Below are 23205 nucleotides of genomic sequence, written 5' to 3'. Positions count from 1 at the left end.
TCTCGCCCCGGTCTGTCTCTATTCACAGCATTGGACGGCCTTGGAATTGGAGGTCCCACCCACTGAGCCATTCTCGGAGCCTATCCCAGACGCCTGATTGGAACGACCTCCTCGACGGCCCGTCATACTTGTGCAGCCGAACCATAGGGGTTCAAGACGCATTGGGACTCTATCCGGAGCTGACACACCTGACGGCCCACGAAGGGACGGCGGAATGGCGGGAAAAGGAACGCGACACAACGCTGCCCAGTCAAGACTTGACAAATTCGCGTTCGAGAAGAACCCCTCGCAACACCCTGAAGGGCGCACGTCCGTGGGAAAAAGCCCCGAAGGTGACGGAGGGAAAAAGGTGACACTCGAGGATTTAATGAAGACGCTCACTAATGTCCAAACTACGGTGGGGGCCATCTCCTCGGATGTCGGCTTACTGAGGGCGGACCTTCACAAAATGACCGAGAGGGTGGCGCAGGTTGAAGTGGTCGCGAAATCCCTGGTTGAGGACACCTCCGAACTGCAGCAGGCCATGGAACGGATGGAAGCGGTCACTAAGAAATTGCAAGACAAGCTGGACGATCAGGAGGGGCGGGCTAGGCGTAACAATGTCCGAATCCTAGGAATTCCAGAATCGGAGGGCAAACGGAAAATGGACCTTTTCATAGAAGACCTTATCAAGACCGAACTGAGACCAAAAGGTCTGTCGAACTTCTTCTCAGTGGAGAGAGCGCACAGGGTCCCAGGTGGAACACCGAAACCGGGAGCAGCACCAAGACCTGTATTGGCCAGGCTGTTTAATTTTCGAGATAGGGATATCATACTCCAAGCGGCCCGAAATGCCCCACCCATCAAAATACAAAACTCTACGTTGGCCTTCTTTCCTGACTATACGGCCGAGGTGGCCCGGCGCCGCAAAACCTTCATGGAGGTAAAAAAGGCCTTACGAGCAAAGGAATTGCCCTACTCGATGCTGTTCCCGGCGAAACTTAGGGTCGTGGATAATCATAAATCTTGGTTTTTTGATACCCCGAAGGCGGCGTGGGACTGGCTGGACGGTTGGCGTCGGGTGGAAGGGACTGGACGCACGGGCAGAGGCCAGCGAAATCAACGCTTCGAGAGTGCAGGAGCTTCACCAGCGGCGGCCGGAGACAATCATGACAAGGAGCTGGAGGAGGGACCGGAAGCCGACGAACAATGTCCTGATATATAAGTTCCTTATTAGCACAGTCTTATCCACAGGTGACCACGAGAGGTGAAAGGGCTGACGTTGAACTATGAACAAGAAGAGCAGAATGTGACTGATGGGGTCACCAGTACCACGGAACACTTACCCCGCAAGCAACTACATTGGGGGGAAATGGGAGCAGGCACTCTGCTAAGTTGGGGGAGCGGGCGGTTCTATGTCCGTATAGCAGGGAGGCAGGGAGGGGGGATGGGCGGGGGGGGGTTGTTTGCCAAGTTCTATTGTTCTCTTTTAAGTCTCATAGTTTTCCTAGGGCTATATGTACACACGACCACGGGACACTTACTCTGGAACCAGTGCACACTGCTGGGTTCTCCACGCCAGCATGGGCGGGACTACCTAGTACGCCTGGTGTTCTCTATAGGCCACCTAGCTCGACAGGGAGAGGGTTTTGTAACCGCTCTAGGCACTACTCGGTACGATAGTTGGTATTGGACCCCTGACCGAGTTTCTTATTCAGGGACACTATCGCCCCGGCACTTAGTAAACAGTGTTTGTTCGTTAGTTAGGTCCCGAAGTCTCAATAGTCACAGATTCCTGTATAGGCTGACTCTGCACACTGGCGCAGGACACTCTCTGTATTGCTTCTACACAGGGCCAGGCACTCTTCATCACTACAGTCAAGGCTTCCCATACTCAATGTTGCTGGCCCCGGTCCGAATGCTATATCCACAGTTCCTGACACACAAGAGCACCTGCGGTCATGGCTAACCAAGACCTTTTAACGCCTCGCCCACACTCACAACCGCTTGTGACTGCCCCGCTTACTATCATCTCTTGGAATGTCAATGGGCTGGGCCACAAGATTAAACGGGGCTTGGTCCTCCAATTCCTTAAGAGAAAGGCCCCGACAATAGTATTGCTCCAGGAGACACATCTGGTGGGAACAACCTGTCAGGCCCTTAACCGCTGGGGGTTTAAAATGGTCACACACGCAGAATTCTCCACGGGCTCACGTGGGGTTGGTATCCTGGTTTCCAAAAATGCACCCCTACTTATCAAGCACACATGGGCTGACGACCAGGGACGCTTTGCAGCGATCAGTTGCCAATGGGAGGGACGGCCATATAATATATTGACAGTATACATCCCCCCTGCGTTACATCAAGGAGCCTTCCAAGACCTGGGTAACTTACTGCTTGGACTCCCAGAGGGGGAACTGATTATTGGTGGCGACTTCAATGCGGTGCCGGACGCTGCTGTGGACCGACAGCCTCCTCGTGAGGCTACCAGAGCAGACCACCTGTTCCTAGAATTCTTAGATGCCTTGGGACTGGTAGATGTATGGAGACTCAAACATCCCCGCGATCGACATTACACATTTATTTCGGGAGTACATGGTAGTCTTTCCCGGCTGGACTACTTACTGACACTAGCCGTTCCCCCAGAAAGGATTGCATCCATAGAACATCTGCCGCGGGGGATCTCTGACCATTCCCCAGTGCTACTCACCTACACAGTGCATCCCACCAGACGACAACGAATTTATCCGATCTATCCTGGGTATCTTAAAAATAGTACCATTGCTAAAGCGCTCAAAACAGCTACCACGAATTACTTCGAAGACAATGTGGGCTCGGTCGAATCACCGTCGGTACTATGGGAGGCATACAAAACAGTGGTCAGGGGGCAAGCCATCTCCATTATCACTAGGCATAAAAGGGCACAGAAGGCAACCATAGAATCGCTCGAGACAGCGGTCCAGACCGCGGAGTTGGCACACGCCTCTGACCCCACGGAGGACACAGCACACACGCTGACGTTAGCTTCCCGGGAATTCAGATCGTACGCAGAGGACATGACAAAGACAAGGTTAACTGACACGTTACACAGGGTCTATGAATTAGGAGATAAGACTGGGAAAATGCTCGCATGGATTGAAAGAAAGGAAAGGGCGAGTAGGTGGATAGCCGCATTGACACTCTCAGACGGTACTTGCACGACCTCTCCCCCTGACATAGTGGAGGAACTGGCTTCCCACTATGAATCAGTGTATACAGCACGTGCGGAAGTGTCAGAAGACGACTGCACACAATTCCTACATGACATTCCTCTCTCCACGCTCTCGCAGGAAGATGCGCAATCCCTAGAGGATGACCTGACGGGGGGAGGAGTTGGGGGTGGCCCTAGCAGCCCTAAACACTGGAAAGGCGATGGGACCCAACGGTCTACCGATCGAACTCTATAAGACGCTGTCATCGACCCTTACCCAACATATGCTTCCCATGTACGCTGACTGCTTGGAACGGGGCTCCCTCTCGCCGGATCAGAGGTTGGCCACTATTGTCACTATACATAAGCCTGGTAAGCCACCTGACCTGACTTCCTCATACCGGCCGATCTCACTGATGAACGCAGATGCAAAAGTGCTAGCGAAACTCCTGGCTCTACGTCTACAACCTCACCTCACAACTCTGGTACACCCAGACCAATCAGGCTTTATGCCTGGGCGTAATACCTCCCTTAATTTGCGGAGACTAAACGGAATACTACACCGCATTCCCTTACTCCGGGAAGATGCCGCAATTCTCTCATTAGACGCTACCATGGCGTTCGATCTTGTGGAGTGGCCATTCCTTTTTGCGGTGCTCAAGAAGATGGGCTTTGGCCCTAACTTCTGTGGCTGGGTTAGACTCCTTTATACAGCACCCTTGGCACAGATCATTGCGAATGGGCACACGTCACGCGTGATCACATTGGGTCGCGGCACCCGCCAGGGCTGCCCCCTGTCCCCACTATTATTCGCCCTCATACTTGAGCCGCTAGCGGTGAAAATCCGTATGGATCCACAGATCCGAGGCATCTCGTGGGGAGAGGGCTGGGAAGACCGCATCTCCCTCTATGCGGATGACGTACTGCTATATTTGACGTCTCCAACCCCGTCCCTGGCGACGCTAATGGCCATGCTTAAGGCCTATGGTGACGTCTCGGGGTATACCATTAACTGGGCCAAGTCGCTCCTGTATGTATTGCGCGGTTCGACGCCCATGTTGCCCCATGGCTGCACCTTGCAAACGGTATCCAGAGGGTTTAAATATCTCGGGATATACGTCACCCCAGAGGAGACGGTCTTTATGGCAGAAAACCTACTGAAACCTCTACAGAGGCTAAAGTCGGATGTGAAGCACTGGCGTTCCCTTCCTTTGACTTTACTGGGCAGGGCGGCCCTCTTTAAAATGCTCTCACTCCCTAGACTCCTCTATGCATTACAAAATACCCCATTTCCGGTCCCTCTCACATATTTGAAGTCGATCGATGCTGAGATCGCCACCCTCTTATGGGACGGTAAACCGGCCCGTATAGCGCAGGCTAAATTGTCACGTAGTTGGTATGACGGGGGCATTGCCTTGCCGAACGTCAAGCTATACTACTGGGCGGCTCAACTTATGGTGGTGAACCAATGGCTGCATGCCCCGCAACAGGATCCGGCCTACGCCCTTGACGGGACCGTTCTCCCCCCAGACAAACTTATGAAGGCACTATACTCAGATAAACGCCAGCACACACTCACGGGCCCTACGGCCCACACAATCAAGATTTGGCATACTGCACGGAGAGCTCTGGGATGGGAGGGAGTCCTTACGCTGGCCACACCGCTCTGGGATAACCCCAAACTTGGCACGCTGTCGAACTCGAAAGGTTTCAGGCAATGGGATCTAATTGGCATCTCGACAATCGGAGACCTATGGATAAGGGGGGGGTTATTTCATTTCCAGCCCTGCGAGAGAAGTATGGAATGGGGGAAAATGAACACTATAGATATGCACAAATCAAACACGCCTTGCAGGGAGCCATCCCATCTGACTCAATCCTTGCCGCATCCTCCCCCCTGGAGGATAGACTCCTCACTGACCACTTAGATAAGAAGGCGATCTCCCTCACATATCGGAAGCTCGTCAATAATCTCCCTGACCCCACGGTAGTCCTCCGCAGCAGATGGGAGGTGGATCTGGGAGACATAGCTGATGAGGACTGGTTACATGCACTGGCCTCGCCCAGGGACACCACCATACCTTCATGACTGAAACTGGTACAATTAAAAATACTACATAGGGTGTACTATTCACGTACTCTACTGCATAAACTGGGGCGCACCCCGGAACCCACCTGCCTCAGAGGTTGTGGATCCCCAGGGACTTTTTATCATATATTATGGGATTGCCCCAAAATACAATCATATTGGGAGGAAGTGTTGTTTGAGATATCGGAGGCGACGGGGGTTGTGCTACAGAATGAACCTAAGTGTTGTATACTGAACATTTGGTCTCCTACTGATATGAACAAGGGATTGCAACTCTGGGCGGCACTGGGTATGGCCATTGCAAAGCGTAACATTGCTAGGAGATGGGGATCTGGTGTGAAACCCTCATGTACTCGATGGTGTAATGATATGGACTCAGCAATGGTAGCAGAAAGGGCTGTATATGTGCATAGAGGGTGCCCTAAGAAATGGTCGAGAATATGGACTAATTGGAACGAATATCGAGGGAACCTATGTGAGCCCCCAGAGGAACTGCTAGAACCTGATGATGACCCATAGAGGGAGTGATACAGTGTCTTTGCTCTATGATAGCCTTCTATGTGTTTTGGGGGCATGGAGGAGTTGTCTTTGGAATAATGTGTGATGAGGAATGGTCTAAGTCGCTGCGATATATACTGTGTAACTTGGAATACATCTGGAGGGGGGGCATGGTTGCAATTAAGAGATGTACCATACTAGACGGGGGGAGGAGCAGGGAGTGCCGGGCAAGGCTAGTGATGTGGCTTGTGAAGGGGACTGTCTCCATAATCTGATGATGTACTTAGGACCCGATTGAAAATGCTTGTATTATGTAACCCTGTAGGATGTTGATGATGACTGATGCAATCCTGTTTCTCATAGAGACAAGTTATGGTTGTTTATTATAAAATTAGACGGACTAGGTCTGTGAACACTACTATCCGAAGGTATTCAGATGTTATCTACACGATTTACGACTTGGCAAGGATGGCCGTTACCATTGCATTGATGCTGCGATACTTTACGTATGATAAATAGCGGCCAGCCTCCGGGTTGTGTGCAAGACGCTGTGTATTACTGAAACTTTAATAAACGTCTTTAAAAAAAAAAAAAAAAAGTTAGCAGGGTATCATTTGAGAAATGAATATCTACTAGGTTTGTGGCCCTTAAATATGTGTGTTGTCCTATTTCCTAGAATATTTGAAGAGGCAAGCACTTGACATCTATTACCTACATGCACAAATGTTCTCAAAATTGAGTCAACATCACTGGTGTGCTTAAATTGAGGCAGCCCCACATGTCAACTTTGGCGAGGAGAGTACTAAAATTTGAATCTGGCTGGCCATAGATATGCAAAGTCTTGAGGTAGTATGTGAAATCCCACAATGGTGGTGTCCCTTCGTGGCAGCAGTTGCAGGTTCCTCTGCTGTACCCGGGACAACATTCAAACCTAAGTTGCACATGTTCTTAGAGGTGCAGGAATAGTTGCTGGGACGCATTTGGGGTTAGGATATCATCTCTTTTCATTCACAAAACTGGGTGGAAATTCATTGAGCTTTCCTCTTCTACTACATTATTTGTGGACAAATATCACATTTCTGGGGGGCGGAGCTTGCCTGGTTCTAAGATGGCCACAAGTTAGAGCCACTCCGCTGCAACCAGCCAACTATCCTGCAGAATCCTAGCGAACACTTTGCGTCCTCGTCCAAAACCTGTGAACTGTGAGGGGAAGCGTAGCAGAATCCTGTGAGTCGCTTGCAGGGCTCTGCGGAGCCGGGGAACATTGAAGTCTCTGTGGGCTTAATCTGTGCCTATCAGTCATTATGAACCGGTGGAGAGAAGCCAGACGGCACTGCGTGAGGAGGCGCTGATCAATTATTTAGACGTGAGGCTAGACCCGCACTGTGGGAGACAGAGTGTTGCGGAACCCCTCAAATTTTTTGCGGAGCTTATCTGACCCTGGGAGTATTGAGATCCCTGCAGGCACGAATGGGGTCGACCCACGGTGTGCAGGGCGCCATTACCTGTGTCCTGGCGGAGGCGGCCCGTCGTTGCAGTGGGAGGAGGAGCCCACCAGATATCAGGGTCAGCGGTGGCTTCCTCTGGGGGACAGGGCCAGTCGTCCCGAGGGTGCTGCGGTCCCCTGACTCCAGGGTTGCACCGGTGGCCGGCCCGGGCCCGACTGCGGAGGAAGAATGGCTGCGACACCCTTGAGACTCCTGAGGTGAGCGCAGTGTGGTTCCGCTGCCCCGGGTTGCCCCCCTGGGGTCCGCTGCCCCGGAGGCTGGAGGCACGATTGTCCTTCATGACAGACTAGGACGAGGGCTTCCGCAGAGTCTCTGGCCCCTGGATTCAGGACTGCCTAACAGCCATAAACCTGTTTCTTGAGCTCACTGTCGGAGCGCGGCATTGAGGCTCCCCCTCCCGGCCCCAGTGACTACCATGGCTGCTGCTGCCCCGGGGGCTGGGGGCGTGAGGTCCCTGGCTGAGGAAAGTCTCTAGCTCCTGGTGGGAAGATCGTGGACTACCTAACAGCCACTAAGCTGGATTTTGGGGTCTACCAGTGGAGCTCTCTGAGGTGGTCTCTTCACAACTGAACCGGGGGTGCAGCCATCCCTGGATTGAGGGTGCCTTGCTATTGACGCGGCTGCAGCCAGATCCTGCAACCCTAAATTTGCTACTTCCACAGACAACAAGCATTTACAGGGGGTGTCTCTCGGCCTGCACTGGGCTGAACAGGGGCATTGCAGTATCCCTAGCGGTCTGGTGACGCCTGCCGCAGATACCGAGCAGGTAGCATGGGGAAGCCAGAGAAGTCCCAATCCAAACTTAAGTTTGAGCCTCGAAAGTCGCAGTGGCAACATGACCATGATAAAAACGCCTCTGAGTCAGGTTCAGAAGCAGGCGAAATGACTAAGGACTCAGACCTCAAGCAAATATTGGCAGCCATGCAGCACAGCTTGAATAAAATAGATGAAAAAATAGACGCATTAACCTTTTGGATGGCCAGGATGTCAGAAAGGCTGGACAAGCATGCGAAAAGACTAGATACAGTTGAACAGTGTGTTTCAGATGCTGAGGATACCTTAAATTCAAAGTCTCTAGTGCACAACTCCACTGAGAAGCAGTTGCACATTGTCTAGGCCAGGGCGGAGGATTTGGAAGCTCGCTCTTAGCGGAATAACCTCCAGATAGTGGGCATAGCGAAATCAACGAACATTCCTAATATGGAGCTCTTCGTGGAGCGACTACTCACAACTCTGTTGGGAAAAGGTTGCTTCTCGACCCTCTTCATGGTGGAAAGGGCACACCGATTGCACGCTCCCAGGCCGGCACCGGGGGCTCCGCCGTGCCCAATCATAGCAAGGCTACTAAAGTACAGGGACCGTGATAGCGTGCTTCGTAAAGCCAGGGTGCTGAAAGAGCTACAGTTTGAGGGTATGGTGGTATCCCTGTATCCAGACTTCATGCAGCATGTACAAGTAGCTAGCTGGCTCTTTGCATCATTCAAGAGGAAACTTTGAGAGCTACAATTGGAATACAACATGCTCTATCCAGCCAAGCTGCGCATCATAGTCGAAGGGAAAACGCACATCTCCACAGATCCCTCTCAAGTTCTACAATATATTATGTGCAGGGACCTCAAGCGCTTTTTGAATTGCCCTAGATCGGGCAGCGATAATGAAGCCTCATAGGTGTAAGAATGTCACAACAGAGTCTGCAGACACACTTAATGGCGCAGTTGGTGAGGGTACTTATTTAATGTTGCTCTATCCTAGATATGGCAATTATAATCCCGGCCGGCGTAAGTCGAGAACAGAGCCTGGTGACAACCGCCCCACTGTGTGAGCCACAAATGGAGCATTTTGTATTAGTTTAATTACTTCTTAGTTCCCTGGTTCTGAGGGCAGTTAGTGGGAGGGATGGGGAGGAAATTGACTATGCTCAGTTGGGTATTGCACAGCAGGGGAGGGGGAGGGAAGGTGGTTGGGTTGTGAGACACGCAGAGCTCTTGGAAATTAAGTCATGCATTGAATGGTTTGGATGTGTATCAACCTGGAAGCATTATAGACGGATACAGTGCCGAACAATGCATAGTGAGTTGTGTCGAGGGGGGGTTTAGATATGTGTAGCATATTAGCACAATACGCTTGTTAACATGGAACATAAGGTGGTTGAATGACCACAGGAAAATTAGAAAGGTAGTCGCGTACTGGAGGAGGCACACAATTGATGTGGTCCTACTCCAGGAGACGCACTTGCCACCCCAGAGTGACCCAAAACCTGTTTCAGGGCAAGATCAGCGCTGCAGGTTTCACATCTCATGATAGGGGAGCGTTAATATGGGTGAACTCCAGGGCTTTAAGTGGGCCGGGTCACACCAGTGCTGAGCACCAGCAGTTTTTTAAAGGGGACCTTGAAACAGGTCTCTATCGGGATGTTTTGTGCCCTAGCACATGCGGTCCGTTTATTTCCGTACTGCAGTTACAGCAGGCCATCACACTGCTCACTTCTCACTAGTAGAGAAGCTACGGTATGACGTCATGCCAGGTGAGCGTTGTAGGGGGAGGGAAATGCTTTTAAGAGAGTAATTTTCTCTCTGGATTTCCCTTCTATTTTTTAAACTCAGGAGCAGCAATATTGTTATGGTGTCAGCAGGGCTTTAAGTGGAGTCTTTTTCAATATTATATACAAGCTGTAGTTGCTGCTTTTTTATCTTATGCAACTAATAAGCATTAACAAAGCTAATAGTCCTGACTTGTTGTAGATATGATGTTACTTGTTGTATCCTATAACTGAATGCAATGACAGAACAGCATAATTCAAGTCGGGCGGCACACTATGCTAAGCACAGATTTTTATCTTAGGTGTTTTTAAGCAACGCCCTTAATTACATTGGCCATGCCCCTTTGAGAGACCCCCCAGTTTTTTCATCCCACTTAAAGCCCTGGTGAACTCTAAGTCGGGAATACCAGTGTGCACAACCAAGATAGACCCAAATGGAAGGTAGGTCATTGTCTTTTGTCGGAAAGATGGGCTGTCAGTCAAGATTGTTAATGTGTACGGGTACAACTACGATGGCCTGCACTTCTATTATAATCTCGGCGTTCTTATTACACGACAGGGATATCCCATTATTAATAGGCAGGGATTTTTTATTGTATCCTTGATCCACTCCGAGCTCGCACCAAAGGTCCTGCCCACAGTCGCTCAGCTACGGCTGGAGATATCCTAGATCTCATCATGAGCTTTGACCATGTGGATGTGTGGAGACAATGTTTCCCTGATATAGCTGGGTTCACACACTACTCTGCCCCCACGACATACACATGCAGAAACATTACTGGCTGGCTTCCAAGAGGCTATACACGCTGGTACAGCTTACACCCTAACACCTATTCAGATCACGCTCCTATACAGTTAGACTTAAAGTGCCCCATCAAACTGGCACCAGCATTTCTTTGGAGGTTCCCTCCATATTCACTTATGGATCCTGTATTCACTGCATAAATTGCAACAGCGATTGAGGTATACTTAAAAAAAATGTGGGTTCTGTAGACAGTTTTGCTACTACCTGGGAGGCCTTCATGGTCTATATCCGTGGTATTGTTATATCTAAGCACACTGGAGTGCTCAGGTCACTAAGGGACTGACTAAGACGCCTGGAGAAGGAAATTCTAGTGCTTGACCAAACCTTCCAAAGGACTGGAGATGATAGTGTATTGGGGGATACCATGCTTAATTTATAAATAAATAAGTGCCAGGGCTATTGTCAGGCCACTGCAGCTTCCACTACACATTGCCCCTGCCATGCTGCCAATGTTAATTACAGCACAACTACTAACCATCACACCCACAAGTGTGACAATTGTATTTCAGGCCCCCATAGCTATAAGAAAGGCTTGGGTGTCAAGTAACAGTCATTTTTAATGTATAGAGAATTAACTGGGCTGTGGTCATCTCTAAATTAGCCAGACATCGCCACCTTGTGGCAGACTGTCACAAGCACCAGTCTTGACAATTAAGTGCTGGTGCTGAGCACCAGTACCCACCAGCTCAAATTAAGCACTAGGGGGATATAAAAGTTGCGCTGGAGGAATTTCATGAGACAGCTGACAGGGAAGTCAAACATCTTGGTAAATATGCAGCAGCTACGGTCTATGGTGAGGAAGAATGACCAGGAGCCACCTTAGCCGCTTTATTACGCTCTCCATACGAAGAGGATACCATCATAGAGATACTAAATGAAGGCGGCCTCCTGCTTCACGATCGAAAAGATATAGCAAACAGATTTCACAGGTACTATTTCCAACTCTACACCTCCCAATCCTCTCCTGAAGATAATGCTATACACGACTATCTGAAGCACATACAGATGACATGGCTAAAAAACACCCACAGAGGATTTCTTATATCCCCGCTCACTCCGGGTGAGGTCAAGGTAGCCACTTAATCTATGCGCACTGGTCACTGGCACTCCGGGCATAGATGGGTTTACAGTTGAATTTGACAGGGCCATCCAAGACCAACTGGTTCCTCACCTCATGGCATTATTCGAACACATGACACAGGCAGAAAGGATGCCCCCCTCTATGAGAGAGGCGATGATAATTATGATACTGAAACCAGGGAAGACTCCTGACGCTTGTTCCTCCAACCGACCTCTTTCCTTGTTAAATGTAGACACCAAGATATTCGCTACAATATTGGCTAACCGCTTGGCCCCATTGGTGCCACTAGTTGTGTGATCAGAGCAAGGGGGGTTTGTACGTGGGTGTTACCTAACTTTAAATCTGTCAACCATCTTCTGTACAGTTCAAATGCTAGATCCAGAAGTCAACGCTGCTGCAGTCTTTTTGGACGCTGAGAAGGTATTTGATCCCGTGGAGTGGGCGTTTATGAAGGGAGTGCTGAGGAGAACAGGAGTGGGGGACATCCTTGTCCAATTAGTTATGACACTTTACACCCGTCCCACGGGTAGGATACAACAGGGTAGGGAGATCACAGTCCCTATAGCTATTTCCAGAAGGACTCATCAGGGCTGCCTGCTCTCCCCTCTCCTCTATGCACTGGTAGCCACTGGCTTGTGCGCTGCGTGAATATCACAAACACAGGTGGCTAAGGTTCCTGGGATATCAATTAATAATCTCAGCATATGCGGACGATATCCTGCTGTATGTCCAGGAACCGGGACCAATATTAACCCTGTTTTGTCAGAGGTGGTGCAGTTTGGGAGGCTATCAGAACTTAAGATTAACTAGATGAAATTGCTAATCTTCCCGCTGACTCTGGTGACAACCCCCACTCAGATAGATTTTCCTATGCAATGGACTTCAGACCCGATTCGTTATCTGGGAATATAGATCCACACTGATCGGGCCGTGGTGATTGCAGAGAATTAAGGGAGGGCTATTTCAAAACTAGAGGATGATATCAATAGGTGGATTAGGCTTCCACTTTCACTAATGGGGCGTATCTCCTGATGAAGGTGGTGGTCCTGCCCAGCTTCTTATTTCTGTTTGTTGCCGTTGCCGGTGGCCTGGGGGCACCTGACTTGGAGTTATATTATAGGGTTGCTCAGGCCACTCATGCATACACTTGGATTCACGGCCCCCCTGACTTGCCCCATTTCTTCATTGAGCGAAACTCTGCAGAGTCCCACACACTACCGCAGAACCTATTTAAATCCAGAATCCGACGACACGGAGTACTGGACTCCCTCAATTCCACTGCGCATGCATGGTACAGACTATTAGACTCCCAGACAGGTGCACTCATGTACTCTCCGCTGATACCATTAGAGTGGTGTACTTGGTTTCCAGTAGGCAGAGAACGCGATGTGCTGCACACAAAGAAGCGTTTGGGCAAACACAAGCTGGGAGGATTTGGCCGAGGGTACACAAGATCTCACACTGTTGGACAGTTTTGAATACTTCAGGGCCTGGAATGCGTGGGAGGAACTACTGGGAGAGGATATGCAGGAACCTAGTACATTCCCTGTGCTTTCCCATATTATCAATGCAAACTCCCCAGCGAAATTAATCACAGTGTTATATTTCCTAGCAAAGAAACTCAGGATAATACAGCTACACAGAGTCAGACAGGCATGGCAGAGGGACCTGGACATGTCAATAGATGACAACTGCTGGGCATACTGCTGCAATGTCAGTAGGCGCGTATCCTTGAATGGCAGGCATCACCTGATACAGTATATCAATAGGGTGTTTTACACTCCCAGCAGATTGTTTCGCTATGGTCTGCGGGACTAGGCTAAATGTGACAGGTGCGGGGACCAGGAGGCTGGATTCCTCCATGTGACATGTCACTGCCCCAGTATTTTAGCATTATGGGGAAAAGTATTCTCGTTATTGAGTGAAGTTGTGCGCAGCAGTTGGTGCCTAGCCCCCTTGTCGCATTGTTGGGGTTTGACTAAGGGATAGCAGCCAGCAGTAGGAAACTGGCAGCAATGGGACTGTTACTTGCCAAACGCAGAGTAGCCATGCGATAGACAAAGGGCCCCAATCCATTGATATCTGAATGGAACGCTGGTATGCTTTATTGCAAAAATCAATCTGATGCATAGAATGAGCTCCTTCCACCACAGAGTCATCCAAAGGGGTACTGGGGGTTATACCAGCAATATCTGATTGGGAAAGAGACGGGAAACCCAGAAGGAGATGAAGAAAAAACCAATCATCCCTAAGTCTGCATTCCCCCACTGAGCTTTGTTAATGTACTTAATTACTGTGTCCTGAACAATTTGACCTCTGAATACCCCATTGGCCTCCCTGGTGAATTGTTCACATGAGGTACATAGGTGTCGCCCCGTGTTTGTCATATAAGCAGTTAGTAGCGCTGCAGATGTAGCATCACATCCAACACGAAGAAGAGCTTTTCTCGCCCAGTGGGTTATGTTTATTGTGCATCAAACAGGTTTGCTTTGTTTTTACTCTGTGCATCAGTATGTAACATGTTATCAACCAATAAATATATATATTGTGTTGCTGCTGAATAAAGGTGCCTCCACTGTTCTCCCCTGCTGTGGCCTCTATTTCTTCATTCGCTTGGAGGAGTTCTATTCATTTATCAGCGCGAGTTCCAGAGTCGCGCTTTTGGAGGTCCCCGCAGCACAAAGTCGGCTTCAGCAACTACTGGTCTCTGCTTCGGTGGAATCGTGTTTTCCGTGGTAACGGAAGTACTGAAACCCACCTCTGTGCCTGGGAAAAGAAGAGGCGGTGTTGTTCTCATTGAGGGCACCCTGGGCTAGTTGGACTTCCGACCCGCCCCCGCCAAAGACTGACCCGGGTCAAGGAGGTTGCTGCGGTTGGGGAGCTGAGGAGGCGGCGATGTATGGCGAGCACACTCAAATTTGGGGGCCAAAGTCATCTGGCATAATATCCACCCCTCGCAACACTGACCCACACTCAAAGGCATTCTGGGACTTGTAGTAACCAGACGACCGGTTACTAGCAGGAAGTGTATGCTGGGACTACTCACCTTGGGGGCGGACCTATGCATCATTTAACAGGATGGGGCAGGGCATTTATCCCCAGATGGACATCCTGTTTCATACCCCCGGCGCTGAAGAAGGCGTCATGGACGCCGAAATGCATTCGCAATGGGTGTGTTGCTGCTGAATAAAGGTGCCTCCACTGTTCTCCCCTGCTGTGGCCTCTATTTCTTCATCCGCTTGGAGGAGTTCTATTCATTTATCAGCGCGAGTTCCAGAGTCGCGCTTTTGGAGGTCCCCGCAGCACAAAGTCGGCTTCAGCAACTACTGGTCTCTGCTTCGGTGGAATCGTGTTTTCCGTGGTAACGGAAGGACTGAAACCCACCTCTGTGCCTGGGAAAAGAAGAGGCGGTGTTGTTCTCATTGAGGGCACCCTGGGCTAGTTGGACTTCCGACCCGCCCCCGCCAAAGACTGACCCGGGTCAAGGAGGTTGCTGCGGTTGGGGAGCTGAGGAAGCGGCGATGTATGGCGAGCACACTCAAATTTGGGGGCCAAAGTCATCAGGCATAATATCCACCCCTCGCAACACTGACCCACACTCAAAGGCATTCTGGGACTTGTAGTAACCAGACGACCGGTTACTAGCAGGAAGTGTATGCTGGGACTACTCACCTTGGGGGCGGACCTATGCATCATTTAACAGGATGGGGAAGGGCATTTATCCCCAGATGGACATCCTGTTTCATACCCCTGGCGCTGAAGAAGGCGTCATGGACGCCGAAATGCATTCGCAATGGGTGTGTTGCTGCTGAATAAAGGTGCCTCCACTGTTCTCCCCTGCTGTGGCCTCTATTTCTTCATTCGCTTGGAGGAGTTCTATTCATATATATATATATATATATATATATATATATAGATATAGATAGATATATATATATATATATCTATATAGATATATATAGATAGATATATATAGATATATATATAGATAGATATATCTATATATAGATATCTCTCTCTCTCTCTCTCTCTCTCTCTATATATATATATATATATATATATATATATATATATATATATATATATATATATATATATATCACATACCTGGTAGAAGAAAGAGCAGCATTATGTAAGCCTAGGGCCCGATTCACAGAACTAACTTAAGACAAAATCCTAAACTTATTACCATTTTTGGTATTCACAGAAGGCACTTACTCATTTTGGTATTCACAGAAGGCACTTGCTCATTTTGCAGTAGGTCTCGCATTTGTGAAAGTTAGAGCTATTGGCATTGCAAATGATAATGTTTTTAAATTATGTTTTTTTTGTTTGTGGTGCAGTAGTGTAACAGGTAAAGCAGCTGACTTTAGAATTAGATTGAATGCCTCACTGAGAGCATGCTTTGGCTCTGCAGTTAAGATCTCTTTAGCACAGTGTTTTTGAGCTTATAAACATTGCATTTTCCTCGGGCAAAGCTTAAACATTTACATGGCAGTGAGATAAGCAGCCTCTGGGGGATTGTAAGCTGTGTAAAACGAGACCGGTGTGATAATGACTGAAACCCGAGGACGAAAGCTATGGAGTGCACTCACAAAGTAATAATCGTTTGCAAATTCAACAACAAGCATTTACAATGCAATGGTTTCGCCTTTTGAAAAGTTTGATCTATTGGCATTGTACATGACAACATTTTTATTTATGTGTTGATTTTGCAAACATATAAATAAATGGCATTGGTATTTACATTGCCATTAGCTTAATCTCTTGCAAATGTGAGACCTATTGTACCCTACAAATGAGCTCAGCAGACAGCAATTACAGCCACACACACACACCCTGAGCCACACACACACCCAGAGACACACACACACACACCAAGAGCCACACACACACACACACACTCAGAGCCACACACACACACACCCACCCAGAGCCACACACACACACACACCCAGAGCCACACACACACCCAGAGCCACACACATATCCAGAGCCACACACCAACCCACACACCCAGAGCCACACACACACACACCCAGAGACACACACACACCCAGAGCCACACAGACACACACACACACAGAGCCACACACACACCCACCCAGAGCCACACACACCCACACACCCAGAGCCACACACACCCACACACACACCCAGAGCCACACACACACCCACACACCCAGAGCCACACACACACACACACACCCAGAGCCACACACACACACACCCAGAGCCACACACACACACACACACACACACAGAGCCACACACACAGACACACCCAGAGCCATACACACAAAAATGTCCCTAGTTATAGTTTAACCGGCTTGCATATGGCTTTGTACTAATGGAATATGTTAATGTAACAACTCACGGTATGATGTTTCATTGGGTTCTCTGCTCGTGATGCATAATTCTGTCCTCAGTAAGTGCTCGTTCGGTTTATCTGGCCTGGAAACAAGGCCATCCATCAATGCAGAAACGGGATTGCATTACCCGTGACATATCATTTTATGGGCCTCTGGGGTGATTTTAGGTAGTGCGCCGTGGCACATTCTTACTGGAAGGAGCAACAAACCCCTCCATAAATAAGAATTTTCGGGTATCCACTTTTAATACCTAAACAAACGACGGTGCACTTTTTTCAATGTGCAAAATGTAATGTTTAGTGCACTTCGGAGCAGATGTCCTCTAATGTCTCAATAGAAATTATGACATAAGGTTAAACACATTAAACATTTGCATATGTACACTTTCAAGAGTGTATCTGTAGAGGGCAATGACCATCCAAGCTCTCCCCCCCAAAAAACAGAAATGTCTTCTATTTTACAAATATTATATGAACCCTTGAAATTTAGAAGAGGGTGATTAACGATAAAATTGTAAATATGCCGCAAGGTCGTAATGTGCAAATCTATCAACGTATCAATCAGAAACTGCTGCCACTGACCATCTAGACATATAAAGCAAAACAATCACTTTAAAGTCTGAAATGCGAATGGAAATGGCTCTTGTGGCGCCTTCGTCCAATTCAACTTAAAGGTCTCTGGTACTGCAACAGAGACACGAATTCCTACAGCCCCACTCCGGGCAGTCCACCGCTACAGACATTCATTGCTCGCCTTATCGCTAGAAGCTACGGGTGGCTGCCAATAAATGACACGGCGAAACTGCACAGTTTCACTATGGATTTCGACAGCATTACTTTCAAGGCTGTAATCCGAGAATCACTGAATAAAGTGAAAGTCAGACTGCAAAGTTTACAAAAAAATTATATTGTTTACTTTTCGGGCGAATTAACCGAAGGCTGCTAGAGATCGCCGTGTAGCTAGCTGCACACTTGCAAGAAAGCGAGAAAATAATGGCAGCGTGTGTATGAAAGAAAGCTGCTGTTCCTCCACCCCTCCCGCGGGCAGTGCAGCAGTTACAGCTGGAGAGTTCAGAGTACACCCCGGCGCTGCACCTGTACCATAAACAGATCCCTTTAAACATGCCTAAGCTTTAAGGTGAAACGCGCCCGACGCAACCTTTCAAATGCAGTACCAGACCCTCACCCTGCCTACTGCCAACCCAGCGAGTATACCGATGTGGAAAAGTGTGACTTTATCAGTCGACACTTATCGGAAGACGACGACGTCTAGAACGGATGGCAGGTCAATTTAAAAGATTCAATTTCACAAATGTAATATGGAAACATTTTTTTTTTAAGTCAACGAGCGACATTTAAAGCGGACATTTGAAGCAGAAAATAATGAGTTGGACTGGTGGGTATATTGAGAGGGATAGCAACTAAATGTGAAAAGACTAATTACAATCTCCGATTCTAAACAAAAAAGACATCCTACTCGTAAAGAGAATGCTAACAATCAGATCACCACTGCCGCCCTTCTGTATTAATCTCCTATGTAGTGCGGACGTATCCGACCAGCAACATTCCACACCAAACCGGAAAGGAAACATTCCTGATCAGCAAAGTGATAGGAACCTCCCTCTCCTATGTGTCACTGCCTCGCCCAACACCAACTAATTCAACCTGACCTACGCTACACAGGAAGATGGTGGAAAGGGAGCATGGCGATGTCATTCGGATGCACTACCAGGAGAAGTGTCAGAGGAAACTCCATAGTATGTAGGACAATACCCTCCCAACCCCATGGTAGCGTGGTCTAGTGCGCTGGAAGGTAAACAAACAGTGGAGGAAGCGGGATCGCTCATGGGTGGAGGTGCCTGCAGGCTGCACTCAGAGCACAGAGCGTCTGTTGTTACGCTGTGTTCAACAGGTAGCGGTAGGCACGGGAGATACAAAAAAGAAACGGGAAAATCCAACTGTCACCCACATCCAGCCTGCTGCTCACACAGTAGACAAATCAGCAGTTAGACAAACGAGTAGCAATATATCCAAAAGAGCAGCGGCAACCCCAGTTACAGGCCACCCAGGACAGAATTTGGTCCCCTAGGTGATAGAGGTTTACGAATAGATTGCTGAAGTTCGTGTTTACACTCTTGTAAGGGCGAAGAACACCTAGTACCCTGCCCATGAGACACTCCTGCTGTTGGTCACTAAACAAGACACGTCAAGGTTTCTGCTTAAAAACAAGTATGGTCTCTTATGACCCGAAGTTCTTATGCATCAAAGGGTTGAGATAGGACTATAAGCAAATGTGCACAACACGGGATATATCATGCATTATTGCTTCGGAACTCTCAAAATTTTTTATGCCAAAACAAATGAGACTAAGGTAATTAGAGAGAAATACTGGGAGAAAGGTAATCAGCAAATCAAGATGAGTAATAATAACATTTATATTTGAAAATGAAATAGCTACCCCAACCCTACATTACTAGCCTTGAAAAGAAAAAGTAGGCAACGAGCTGGCTTTTTGAATTGCTTTCTACAAGTCAAGGGTACCCGAGGCATAGGAAGACTGGACACTAAAAATAGAGAACTGGTCAACGGTCACACATTAAGCTACACACAAGGTATGGATAACCCTACCACAGGGGTTGTGCAGTCTCGATAAAGGGAGGTCTGAGCAGAGGCTGCAGATGCAGTCTGGAACAAGAGACAAACATGGGGTGGGGCGAACACCCGTGACACTAGCAAACATTAAGGAGGAGAAAGAATGTGAAAGAGTGAGACGAAGGGACCGGGAGTGGAATCCAGAGTTGTCTTTAGAAACTTATGCTCCTACCGACACTTTGCGATTGGGTTTCCGGCAGCTTAAATCATACCATCGGAAACATGTCTCCGTGGTTCGCAGGGACGGTGGCCGGGGGGCAGTGGCGTGGGAGGTTGCAGCATAGCGCGGGCGGCACATGGACAGCGGGAGGGGGGGCGGGAACGGGCAAACGGACAGCGGGGGGTGGGGGGGCAAACGGACAGCGGGGGGTGGGGGGGCAAATGGACAGCGGGGGGCAGGAATGGGCAAACGGACAGCGCGAGGGGGGGCGGGAATGGGCACAAGAAGGCAAGAAAAATAAAACAGCACTCACCTGAACATCTTCCGGCGGCAAATGATCAAAACATGGCGTCCAAAAAAAAAAAACAACATCCGCCCACCGCCGGAATTACGTCACAAAGGGGCGGGATGAGAAAAATTCGACGGAAACGCCCATGAATCGCCTCGCAGAATGACGGACGCCTCTCTCTTCCAATGGCTAGCCTCTATTTATGGAGCTAGCCAATGGAAGACAGAGGCAGGACACAAGCCACATACTATTCTCAAAAGATTTCGCCTGCGCGATACGCTGCTGCGCAGCTGTTCGCCAGGCAAAACCTAAAAAGGAGCAGCATAAGAAGTGTGCTGACAAGAGGCGCCATTTGGAAATGGGTAATGCTTACCCAGAGAAGGATGGCTCACCCGACTTAGTCCCATCTATGGCACATATATGGTACAGGATTGAAATGACTGTGGCTGTAGCATTTAACACAAGAGCAAACCCCTACCGTCCCCCAAAAAATGCACCCATCTGATCATGATGGGAAGAATACTGAATAGACAGACATTGAGGCAGGTACATTCATTGGAATGATTTAACTGAGATACTGCAGCACACAAGGAAACCATGGCCTTTCCTGATTTTCCAGTTGTGTAGTTAAGTGAAGATTTTTTTCTGTCAGAACTACATTAAAAGAATCTGAAATCCTACCACTAAACGAGTGCATCCAAGCTAGTCATTGAGATGGAGTCTTACAAATGAGGCAATCATTCTTTCACAAGCTGAGTCTAAGAGATTTCCTATTCCGGGTTTCTCAGGTGATCTTACAGCAGTCGACACAGTGCACTGTCTTATGGCAGGGTTAGCCATTCAAGATGCTAGAATATCAGAAGTAGCGGCTCTTCTGGCCCAGTCGATAAACGGGTAGATCTGGCAGTAAAACTGACCTACGCAGCATCCAAGTTTCTATTAGAGCTACAGCGTAATTGACACCAACACTAGTTGTGATGAGCAGCAGGTGTATTCTCCCTCTACCCGAGATATCCTTCGATCCCCCAAGCACATCAGCTGCAACAGCTGGTTCTGTGATAGCTTCCATACATCAAATTGTACATGACGTCATGGAAGGCTGATGCAGCCGGTTAGTGAAGATTAGTTTTCAAGCCCATATCTTTTTGGAAGTGAGCTGGGTAATGTGGGTAAAATATGGTTAAGGAGTGCCTTTAGTTTTGTAAGCTTTACTTACAAGAACCACCAGTTGAGCCACTGGATACGGTAGAGTTGAAATTTCGAATTTACAAAGCATTATTTTGTGGTAGCTTTTTCTATAGCTAGAAGGATTAGAGAATTGGGTGCACCATTTGGTGCAAAGCCTTTTATAAACATTTTGATCAACAGTTGTGTCACCACCAATCCTCATTCTGTTCCGAAGGGTGCCTCAAAATGTCAATGTAGCAGGGATGTAATGTGACCTGTGTTTCTTCCCTTACCGTATTAAGCAGAAGAGGGACACATACACATTTTTTATATTATAAGGGCTCTACTAATTTATTCATCTACGACAGTCATTTAGGATATGTAATTTTCGGTTTGTTACATTTGGATTAGAAAAGACGGAGATTAAAGTTCTATTCTCAGTAGACAGATAAATCCGAACTGTCATTTCAGCTTATGAAATATAAGGGCAAACATTGCTGGGATAAGTAGAAGAGAGATCTACAGGGAACTGTGGTATCCTAAACATCAATGAATGGTTTATCTATGCTGGAAATCTGCAAAGCAGAAACATGATCTGCGCTCCATACATTCAGCAACATTATAGACAAAAACGGGGAATTGGGGGATAGGGGGGTTGGGTTTTTTGTATTCAGGACTACCGTTTGGGTTCCGTGCTGAACTAGTAAGGCTTGCTTACATTGTAATTTTATTGTTTTTACATATTAGAAAAATTAACCAGCAAAAAAGTTAAATGAGTCAGTGGCATTTATGAAGCTGATCTAAGTGCTTTGGTATTGGTTCATGATGTAAACAAACACTGGCAAGGAAAAGAGCCGATGAGGTAATGGCAAGGTTATTTACCGTTAATCTACATTAGAGTCCAGGTCATCCTTGTCAAAGTTGAGGTTTCTCATCTCTCCCTTCCCAACTGGGTACCGGCTTCAAAGATGCTGTATAGCTTTGTATTACAGTTAGTAGGGAGGGCTGGCTAACTTTTATGTTACTTGCATGACAGTTAGAGGAAGTCGGCCATATTGCAGGGATGGAAAACAAGACTTTTTTCGGTTGTATGCTTTTTCTGTCCATAGGAGCATTCGATCAGGAAATAGGACGAGGAAGATTTGGACTCCGCAGAATGAAGGCTACTTGTAATTAACTGGGTCATCAGGAGGGCTCTCCTCCAGCATTGTGTGATGTAAAAACAAACAAGAAGCACGGGCACACGGACGGGGGAGGGGGCGGGAACGGGCACACGGACAGCGGGAGGGGGAGGAGGCGGGAACGGGCACACGGACAGCGGGAGGGGGGCAGGTTAATGGGCACACGGACAGCGGGAGGGGGGGCGGGAACAGGATAAGAAAAAAAACAAAAAAATGCCGCTTACCTGCAAGAAAAGTGAAATGGCGCAGCCCACCCCTGCTCGGAGTAGGGAGCGGGTCGGGTCTGCGACCTCACAGGGAGAGCGAGCAGGCTGGTGTGACGAAGGATGCCGGCCTGGAAAAAAAAAGTTACATCCGCCCACCGCCGCGTGACGTGGCAGAAAGCTTAAAAATCACAGGAACGCCCACGTATCTGCTCGCAGAATGACGAGCAGATCTCTCTTCCAATGGCTAGCCTCCATTTATGGAGTTAGCCAATGGAAAGAGAGGGCGGGACAAAGCCACACAGTGTAAGTCATTAGATTTTGCCTGCGCGAAACGCTGCTTGCGCAGCTTTCGCCAGGCGAAACCTAAAAACGTAGAGGAAACAGGGCTTAAAACCAGGTAGCGGGAGGCATAGACAGATTTCCGCCATTATTGTATGTGCTCTATGTAAAGCGTCACGTCTGGGGGTCTAGCTGAAACACAAGAAGAGTT

This window comes from Lissotriton helveticus, chromosome 1_1, assembly GCF_964261635.1.
Source record: "Lissotriton helveticus chromosome 1_1, aLisHel1.1, whole genome shotgun sequence".
NCBI lineage: Eukaryota > Metazoa > Chordata > Amphibia > Caudata > Salamandridae > Lissotriton > Lissotriton helveticus.
Note: the sequence above shows the minus strand (reverse complement) of the source record.